The following is a 10,787-nucleotide window of genomic DNA, read 5'->3' on the forward strand; positions in this document are numbered from 1 at the left end:
CGTGATTGACGGGAGAGAGATTCTCAACATCTTTTAAACACTAATAACACTTATTTTTCATTGATGGACAGAATTCTCTGCACCTGCTCAGCGGAGTGGGGATTGAGTAAGATGGCCAAAAATCACAGCTGTAAGTGTAGTGTTTTATCTAAAATCAATACACTGTGCAAACAGGAAGTGCATTTGCAGTAGTGCCTTTTAACTTCAAGCCAAAGCACCCAAGCCGCCATTTGCAGTAAGTAGTGCCTTTCAACCTCAAGCCAAAGCACCCAAGCCACCATTTGCAGTAAGTAGTGCCTTTCAACTTTAAATCAAAGCTCCCAAGCTATCATTTGCAGTAAATAGTGCATTTCAACTTCAAGCCAAAGCACCCAAACCACCATTTGCAGTAAGTAGTGCCTTTCCACCTCATGCCACCATTTGCAGTAAGTAGTGCCTTTCAACTTCAAGCCAAAGCACCCATGCCACCATTTGCAGTAAGTAGTGCCTTTCAACTTCAAGCCAAAGCACCCAAGCCACCATGTGCATTAAGTAGTGGCGTTCAACTTCAAGCAAAACACCCAAGCCACCATTTGGAGTAAGTAGTGCCTTTCAACTTCAAGCCAAAGTACCCAAGGCACCATTTGCAGCAAGTAGTGCCTTTCAACTTCAAGCCAAAGCACCCAAGCCACCATTTGCAGTAAGTAGTGCCTTTCAACTTCATGCCACCATTTGCAGTAAGTATTGCCTTTCAACTTCAAGCCAAAACATCCAAACAACCATTTGCAGGCAGTGCCTTTTTACTTCAAACAAACCATATTTTCATTTTCAAACCACATTAAGGGTACTCACAGTTGTGTAGACATTTGTTCAGTGTTATTCAGAGCTCAGAGAGATGTGACCCTTGGCTTCATCCATATTGCAGAGAGTGAGTGAGGCATACCACTTCCAGGTTTTATAGTCCCTCCACTCCCTCCAGCAAGGGCAGCAGAGAGAATGGTGATTTCTTTTAAGCATTAATATCTCTCTGATTTGTCATCGATGGGAAGGATCCTCCGCACCCGTAAGGCGGAGGGGGGTTCTGGGCGAGGTGGCCAAAAATGGCGGCCATGGGTGGCGGCGTTCTGTCTGAATTCGCAGCACAGTAGGCCAAAAGCGGTCAAGATCAGAGATTTATTAATATAGATAGACTCAGCACAGATCCCTTTGACATAGTACTCCTTACAGACTAGCATGAAAAATCACCATTCTACCAACACCCTATATCTCCACTCTTCAAACAAATTTTGCATCCAATTGCCTCTCTTAATCCTGGATCCCGTGTACAATACTTTAACAACTAGCCTATCGTGTGCTGGTCCAGAAACCTCTTCAATGTGAGAGTCTTTCCCTCCATCATCCGCTCAAGCATTACAGGTCTTCCATTTCCTTCATCCTAATTCTTCTTCTTCTTCTATGTAGTTTTTTTTTTGGCGGTTGGCAAACAACTTTTTAGTGCATTACTGCCACCAACTGGTATGGAGTGTGGATCAAATAACATTATAACTTATATACTAATAACCTATATCTTTCCGAACAAATTGGTTACCCTGAGAAAAAGCAATAGGATTTGATAGCACTTATATAAATTATTTTGTAAAATATCTATTAAATCAAATTGTACTTTCTTTCTTTTCTGAATCGTTCACTCATTTGTCTTCTTTCTTCCTCATACCTCTCACAATGTATAATGACATGCTCTATTGTCTCTTCTTGCCCACAGTATTCATATCTGCCTGTATTATGCTTGCCTATTATAAAAAGTGTACTGTTCAGACCAGTGTGTCCAAATCTGATTCTTGAAATTACTGTCTCCTCTTTTCTGTTTTTTTCCTGCACATCTCATTTCTCCCCACTTTTCTCTGGACTCTGTAGAACCACCGTCCTTTCCGCTCTTCCTCCCATTGTTTTTGCCATCTTTCCTGCAGTCTTTTCATCCTAATTTACCTGCTAAATGACCCTTAAACATCACTAAATTGTCTGCTTCCATCAACATCACATGTGGCAGGACCTTCAGGGCGCACATCATTCTCTGTGTAACAAGAACTTGACCCATTATGTTTTCGGAAGCTTCTTCACCCCCACCTTAATACAATGTCTTATGAATTTGTAATTAATTTATGAATTAATTTGAAATTTGTAAATAAACTTTATCAACCTCATCTGCAGGATTCTCATGTTGTCATGATGTTATATCTCCACTTAGTCCCGGAAGTTCCATAGAAAACATTCCACGTCACTTTTCAGCCAATGTTCTCCAAATATTGCTGACTTTTATACAGGATGCCGCGGACGCTAAAGGCAAACGCGCTCTTTACCACCCTGTCTACTTGTGTTGGCGCTTTAGGGGAGTGATGGACTTCCGTTCCAAGAACCCTCTAACTCTTTCCCTCATTTGGCCGGTATCCTCTCCAAGTACGTGGAAGAAGGAACTGCAGATGTTGGGTTAAACCGAAGATAGACACAAAAAGCTGGATCAGCAGGAATCATCCTATCCAACTATTTGTCTCTGTTCGGCAAGAACAGGTTATTTCCAACACAATGTGACATAAAAGTAAACAAGGTGATTATGAAATATCTGCGACGAATGTCACAAATGTCCGTGATTGAACTGATTGATTCACAGGAGATTTGTCTTTGTATAAATAGACTGTCTTTAATTGATCCGCTATTTCACACGCTGCCTTCTACCGACAGAAAATGGGGCGGGTTCCGGTTCTGCTGGTGAAAGAGATTTATTATCCGGTTCTGGCGATTATCGGTGTTCCTGGTGAGTGGATTCTACACTATGCGTGGTCACTGCGCCGAGGTTCACCGAGCGATGGGGAAAAACTGGGGTGCGTTAACTGCACGTCATTGCCCACACGATGGCCTTAGAAGCGCAGTGTCTGACGGCGCGATGCCATCTAAAGCTCCAATTTTTAAATACGTAACCAGGTCATCGAGATAACTTGTCCAGAAACAATGAACTACAGATACTGGTTTAATATAAAACCAACAAAGTGCTGGAGTAACTCAGCGGGTCAGGCAGCATCGCCGGGGAACATGGACAGGTGATGTTTCGGGTCGGGACCCATCAGATTATTTGTTAAATTTCAGGTCCTTTGCAGGTCTGGGTGAATGAAGTTGGGGTCCACTGAAGGTCATTATCTGCGTGAAGAAGGACCCCGACCTGAAACATCAAATATCCATGTTCTCCAGGGATCCTCCTGACCCGTTGAGTTACTCCCGCACTTTGTGTCGTGAGATAACCCGTCTACACAGACACAAGATTATTTCATTCCTTTCTCTCTCTCTGTTACAGCAAACCTGTTGACAATCGTAATTCTCTCCCGAGGAAAGTGCGGCCTCGCTAAGTGCAGCTCTCTCTACATGGTGGGCATGGCTTCGGCTGATCTTCTCGTCATGGTCTTCAATGTGATGGTGTTTTATATTTTCTCCTACCACTTCCCACGTTCCTTCTTGACAATTACCCCCCTGTGTAAGTTCATCATATACATGACCACGGTCACTCTGGACCTGTCAGTTTGGTTCACCCTCTCCTTCACGTTCGACAGATGTGTAGCAATCTGCTCTCGGAAGTTACAAACCATGTATTGCACCGGGAGAACGGCGATTGTGGTACTAACGACGCTCGCCCTTCTGATCGTATCCAAAAACATAACTTTTTTATTTGCATACGAGCCCGTGCACATTGTTGACGGGGTGCAGTGGGGCTGCAGGGTAAATATACCTTTCTTTACCTCGCCCGCGGGCGCGGGGTTTCTCAAGTTTCACGCCGTCTGTGTGGGCGCTCTACCTTTCGCGTTGATTTTCATGTTTAACTCGGTGACAGCCACGCGTATTTTAGCCGCCAGTCGAGCTCGCCGCGCGCTGCGGGGAAACATAAACGACAAACAATCCGACCCGGAGGTGGCGAACAGAAGAAAGTCCGTTATTTTGGTATTCACCATCTCCGGCAGTTTCGTGCTGTTGTGGATTACAGCGGGCGTGACCTTTGCAGTCACCGGGCTGACAAACGCTAATCATTTCCGCGGTGACCTTAACGACCCAGCCTATGTGGCCACGGAAGTTGGAGCCATGTTAAAGTACATGAGCTCCTGTTCAAACACTTGCATTTACGCTCTGACCCAGAGCAAATTCAGAGAACAATTGAAGGATGCGGTAACATCACACTGGAGGTTATTCCACGGCTCGGGTAGAAACTGAGTTGTGTGCGAATGTATGAAAATGTATTTGTGCAAGCACATGTTTAAGCCATTTTTTCCCCAAACTATTTAAAAAATCATTCTGATAATGTGAACGCCGTTTAGTGTTTCTCTGCTGTTTTGAACACTGTCGTGGTTTAGAGACTTAAAGTTGGATAAGGTGGCACAGACACGGAAAATTCTTCAAGAAGCCGAAAGCCTTTGTTTGCAAACATCAGCTGGAACATTCAGAGATGACCACCTGTCTGTTCTCTAATTGCTCTCCAATTCACAGAAACAAGCAGCTTTTATTACACTCTTTCAGCCTTATCTCTGCTACACTATCTTTCATGCTGTACTTTGCATCAATCTGTATTTGATTCTAGTATTCACTGTCTCGCCACCATTACGTCCGACCTTGGTTCAGTCTTATTAAACTTTACATTTTCCGTCCATATCTCGCCCGTCGCCACCCTTAAAATTAACTTCTAATGTCCCAGCTTGTCTTGCCACCATTATGTTTCAGTTAAAGCCAATTAAAGCCAAGGCTACACACACACCATATTACATTGTTACATATTGGTTTATTCCATAACACCTACCCTTCTTAAATGTATAGATTCTTATCTTGGCCTTAAAGGTCTGTTGTCCTCGGGGCGGCCCTGGATCGGAGTTGTAGGGGTGATGCTGTCGATATCCACACTGCTGTTCGGTCTCCTGCAGCCGCGTTCAATCTGCACTCTCATCCGACCTGTGGCTTTGGCAACACGTGATCCCAGCTGCTACAGGGCCTCCAGCAGCCCGCTGCTCCCACTCCCCGACCCGGTCCTTTCAACCAAAGATCTTTGCTGTCAACCGCTGTAGTCTCCACACGCGGGCGGCGCGGAGCCAGCCCACAGCCTGCTCGCCTACACTGAACTCTTGTGAAGTAAACCTAGACAGAAGATCGATATATAGGAAGGAACTGCAGAAGCTGGTTTAAACCGAAGGTAGACACAACAAGCTGGAATAACTCAGCTGTTCAGGCAGCATCTGTGCTATAGAAGGGTCTCTATCCGAAACGTCACCTATTCATTTTCTCCAGAGATGCTGCCTGACCCCCTGAGTTGCTCCAGCTATTTGTCTGTATCTAATCGGGTGATGGTCCACTGCGTAAGGGTGGGCAGAAAGCTGCACCCAGCACAGCCTCACTGGTGCTACAGTGGAGACACGGATCAGCAGCACTAAGACAGAATACACAATAGACAATAGGTACAGGAGTAGACCTTTCGAGCTAGCACCGCCATTTAATGTGATCATGGCTAATCTTCCCCAATCAGTACCCCATTCCTCCCTTCTCCATATGTCCCCTGACTCCGCTATCTTAAAGAGCCATATCTAGCTCTCTCTTAAAAGTATCCAGAGAACCGGCCTCTACTGCCCTCTGATGCAGAGAATTCCACAGACTCACATCTCTGTGAGAAAAAGTGTTTCCTCGTCTCTGTTCTAAATGGCTAACACCTTATTTTTAAGCTGTGCCCCCTGGTTCTGGACTCCCCCAACAACGGAAACATGTTTCCTGCCTCTAGCGTGTCCAACCTTTAATAATCTTATAAGTTTCAATAAGATCCCATCTCATCCTTCTAAACCCCCGAGTATACAAGCCCAGCCGCTCCATTGTCTCAGCATATGACAGTTACGCCATCCTGGGAATTAACCATCCCGGGAAACCTACGCTGCACTGCCTCCATGTCACATATCACATCCTCTGGATTAATCCTGATGCCTGTCGCCAGCGAGAATAAGACAGAGGAATGACGAAGAGTTGGCCCACGAGGGGGAGGGGGGCTGTCGACGACTGGTCAACTCGGACCTTGCATCCAATCCCAAGAATGGACACGTCATGCATTCTCAACATGGCGAAGGAGGGCTTATGTCAGGAATTTCCGGTATGACGTGAGGGACAAAGGTCAGTGATTGGTCCATCACATCACCGGCCGGGAGAGGGGGGGGGGGGGGGGGGGGGAGGGAAATGAGACTTCAGCTTGAGCTTGCGTTTGTAAAATGGTGGCAGCGGCAGCAGTGACTCCAAGATGCTGCCATCAAGATCAAGTCTTTCCTTATAACATAAACACTCACTCCGGCACCAATAAACATCCTTGTGAAGCTTTTCACCACTCACTGCTTCTAACAATGACATTCTTGTAGTTGGGCTGTGACCAGAATAGCAACACACACACTGACACACCACACACACACACACACACTGGCACACGCACACACACACTGGCACATGCACACACACACACAACACACACCCAACACACACACATGCACACACACACACACACACACACACACACACACTCACGTATACACACACACACACTACACACTCACGTATACACACACACACACTACACATGCACACAACACACACACTGACACACAACACACACACTGAAATGCTTCACAAACATGCACACAACACACACGCACACATGCACACAACATGCACACACAACACGCACACACACACAACACGCACACACACACATTCATGCACACACACGCACAACACACAACACGCACACAAACATTCACACACGCACACTCACGCACACAACATACACGCTGAGACAACACACACACACACACACACACAACACGCACACACACAACATGCACACACACACACACACCACACACACAACACTCACACGCACTAAAGCACCCACACCCACTCACACAACATACACATGCACACTCACACCCAGGCACACACACACACTCACACAAGACACATGCACACACTCACACAACACACATGCACACACACTCACACAACACACGTGCACACACACATACACCAACATATTTTGTACAGCAGCTCCAACATGATGTCCCTACTAACTCTTGTAATCAATGCTCTGACTGATGAAGGTGAGCAAGCTTGACAATCTGCTGCTTCTTCATCACCCTGTCTGTCTATCTGTGTGTTATCACTTTCAGAGAATGATGCTCTCGTACTATTCTCTCCCCCCCCCCCCCCCCCCCCCCCCCCCCCCCCTCTCTCTGTCAGTAAGTTTGTAGACAGCAGCAGCTGCAGCAACATCGGTGATATACAGGATTTTAAAAGTGACTGACTCTCTGAAATTGCAGTAGGGTCTAGATCAACTGGAAATGTGGGCCAAGGATTGACAGATTGAATTTAACTTGGACAAGTGCAGAGTGGGAAGTTAAATCAGTGCAGCAGCAGCAGCAGCAGGACTTACACTGTAAATGGCAGCAGAGATCCAGGGAATGTTGTAGGAGGACACAGAGACCGCCAAACAGTACGAGTTCATATTTCTCTGAAAGCGATAACACAGATAGATAGACAGGGTGGTAAAGAAGCAGTTTGTCAAGCTTGTCTTCATCAGTCAGAGCATTCAGGACAAGACTTGGGACATCATGTTACAGTTGTACAAAAATGTTGGTGAGGCAACACTTGGAGTGTTGGGGGGGGGGGAGAGGGGGTGGTGGAGAGAGGGGGGGGAGAGAACCTTATGGGTTTGCTTAGTTTCTATCGTGATGTGCTAAGAGTGAGGAATGTGGTTGATTTCAGCCAGCGTGTTGCTCCACAGGGGGAGGGGGGTGTTGTGGCTGAGAGGGTGGCCGGTCCTCATGCTGTCATGGCGGGTGTCGAGGAGAGCCGTGTGCTTGGAGTGATCCTGACTGAGCTTACCCCTGCTGCGCTGGATTTACTCATCAGGCCCAGGCTCCGGGATATTTCCCGGGCGCGGGCCTCACACGACATGAGCCACCATTCCGAGATGCAAAGAGACGCATACTGTACAGAATGTTCCTGCACATTCTGCACCTCCTTGTCTTCGTCTGCCATCCGGACTCGCCTTGGCGGTCTGTGTTTCCACCTTAAGGCGGGGGCGGTCCCCAGTGGAGGTCTCTACAAGGGAGTTGTCCCTCTTTACATTGGGGACCTGGGGTGGAGAGTGTTGCACAGAGCGGTGGCATGTAATAAACATTTGAGTCGGTTCACGGTAGAGACCGTGTTCCACGTGTATATGGAGTGTGTGAAGTTGCTGCCCCTGTACCAATATCTGAAGGGGCTATTCCTCAAGTTCTGGTTGCATTTTAGTCCCACGATCCTGGTGTTTGGGCACAAGGCAGGGAAAGGGGAGGGCCGATGACAAGGGGGGGTGAAATCTCCCTGTTGCGATGCTCCTGGGCCTGGCAAAGATGGCCATTCGTGGGTCCAGGCAGCGGGCGGTCGATGGTCACACCAGAGTCGGCTGCCTGCCCCTCTTCCAGACCACTGTCCATGCACGCGTGTCCCTGGAGAGGGAACACGCGGTATCAATGGGGCTCTAGAGGCCTTCCGTGAACGCTGGTCACCGCGGGGGGTCAGGAGCATTATTAATATTGATTGCACAATTGTGTTATAATGTCTGCTTGATGTATTGTAACCATTGAATGTTTATGTACTTTGGGCACGCTGTAATGTGTAATTGCTGAATAAAGTACTTGGAGAGCAAAAAGAGAGAGAGAGAGAGAGAGAGAGAAAGAGAGAATAGTTAGACCGAGATAGAGGGAGAGGGAGAGAGAAAGAGAGAGACAGTGTGAGATAGAGAGAGAGATAATGAGAGATAAAGAGAAAACGGCTTCAGACATAGAGACTTTTTCCAGGACCGTCAGTGATGATGTCACTATGCCACTAACAGTCCACCAATCACAAGCTGTGGAGTGCAACTGTGACATCACTATGGGACGTTGCCACGGTAACCACAGCAGGAGGGGTTGAGGGAGAGTGAGATATAGAGATAGAAGTTCACCCCTTTTGTCTCACTTTTATTTTTGTTACTGTTTTCATTTTATATGCTATTGTTTTGGGCGACGTTTTAATTTTGTTCTTCAGCGAGTCGAGCAAGCTGCTGTCCTTAACTGGGCTGGTGAGCACCTGGATCAGGATGGAGTGCAGGTAGAAATTAGTTTATAACCATATAACCATATAACTTGTATATCTTGGGAATAGACACTGTGGGCCGAAGGGCCAGCTCCTGTTTACTGCTCTGGGTTGTGTTTTTGTGTTGTAAACAGTGCGGGAGTAGGCCATTTGGCCCTTCGAGCCAGCACCGCCATTCATTGTGATCATGGGGGGGAGGAGTGGTGTGGGATTGTGGCCGCCCATTCCAGGTGGGGCAAAAGGAAGAGAGAGAGGGCCGGGGGAGGGGGGGGGGGTCGTGGTGGCAAGGAGAAGTGTAATATCTAGCTTATCTAGATCTTTAATTTAATAAATTATGCTCTTGGCTTTGATAACAATTGATTTTTATGATTGCTGCATTTAACTACAGAGTTCCAATGTCTCTTTGTGAAAAATACGGTTGAGAAGTGATTGCTTATAACTTAGATAAATTGTACAGAGTTCTGCCAGTAAATGGATATGTTAAAGAAAAACAGGTGCTATCAATGTGAAACAAAACGATGATTGCTGCACAATGCACAGTAGATCATTTAGTCAGTGTATCCATTCACTATTTTCCATGTCCAACATCTCAGCCTTGGTGGAACACACCTGCCTTTGAAAATCAATAATACACCTATAAGCCAGACAGACACAGAGACAGACACAGAGACAGACACAGAGACAGACACAGAGACAGACACAGAGACAGAGAGACAGACACAGAGACAGACACACAGACTACAGGATATAGGAATTTGGGTTCAGTATGTTGGGGATTTCCTTTCCAATCATGGCTCATCTCTGCCTCCTAATCCCATTTTCCTGCTTTCTCCCCATAACCCATGACTCTTGTTCTAATCAGAGTTCGGGTTGTTACGAGTATGCTGTTTGAATCATAACTCCGTGGTGTTTTGAGAATTTGAAAGTTTGCACCTTAAGATGTAGGTGCTGGACTTCGACTTAGACTTCGTTCCTCCTACCCTGTTGAGTTCATTGGTCAGCAAGCTTTGGCCATTCTGTTCGGTCATGTGCACCATCTTCCACACTCGATAGGTACGTGTCCCGGGCTTCCAAACCCTTCTGGAATGTTCATATGAGTTTTGGTCGGCCTCTTTTCCTTCTTCCGTCAGGTTGTCATTGCTATCTTAGGTGCACGTTCTGATGACATTCTGAGCACATGTCCTGCAGATTTCATCCTGCGTACCTCTATGTCCTGGCTGAGAGGCTTTGTTGCCGTTTCCCGGTAAACAAATGCATTCTTGGGTGTCTTTCCTTTGAGAACCAGCAACTTAGAAGAGGTACAGCTGTATCAATTGCTGAACTGAAGTATGGGCAATCAGTGATGGTATTGCCAGCATGAATATTGACTGGGAATTAAGTATTTAAAATGTTAAAATTATTTAAAAATATGTACATTTTTGTCTTTGTAAACGCAGTGCAAAGGAAGAAATGAAGAAAGCAAACACAAGTAGAATATCGAAAATCATGAACTTGGTGGGTAGTGATATAGATACACAAATTGTTTTAACGTCAACCATTTGAATAACATTCATATCAATTTCTAAACTGAAGTTTTCAGTTAATGTAAATGTAATTTATTAATTCTAAACTAATGGTATCTATAATATAATGCAGGTAAA

This window comes from Leucoraja erinacea, chromosome 18, assembly GCF_028641065.1.
Source record: "Leucoraja erinacea ecotype New England chromosome 18, Leri_hhj_1, whole genome shotgun sequence".
NCBI classification, from domain to species: domain Eukaryota; kingdom Metazoa; phylum Chordata; class Chondrichthyes; order Rajiformes; family Rajidae; genus Leucoraja; species Leucoraja erinaceus.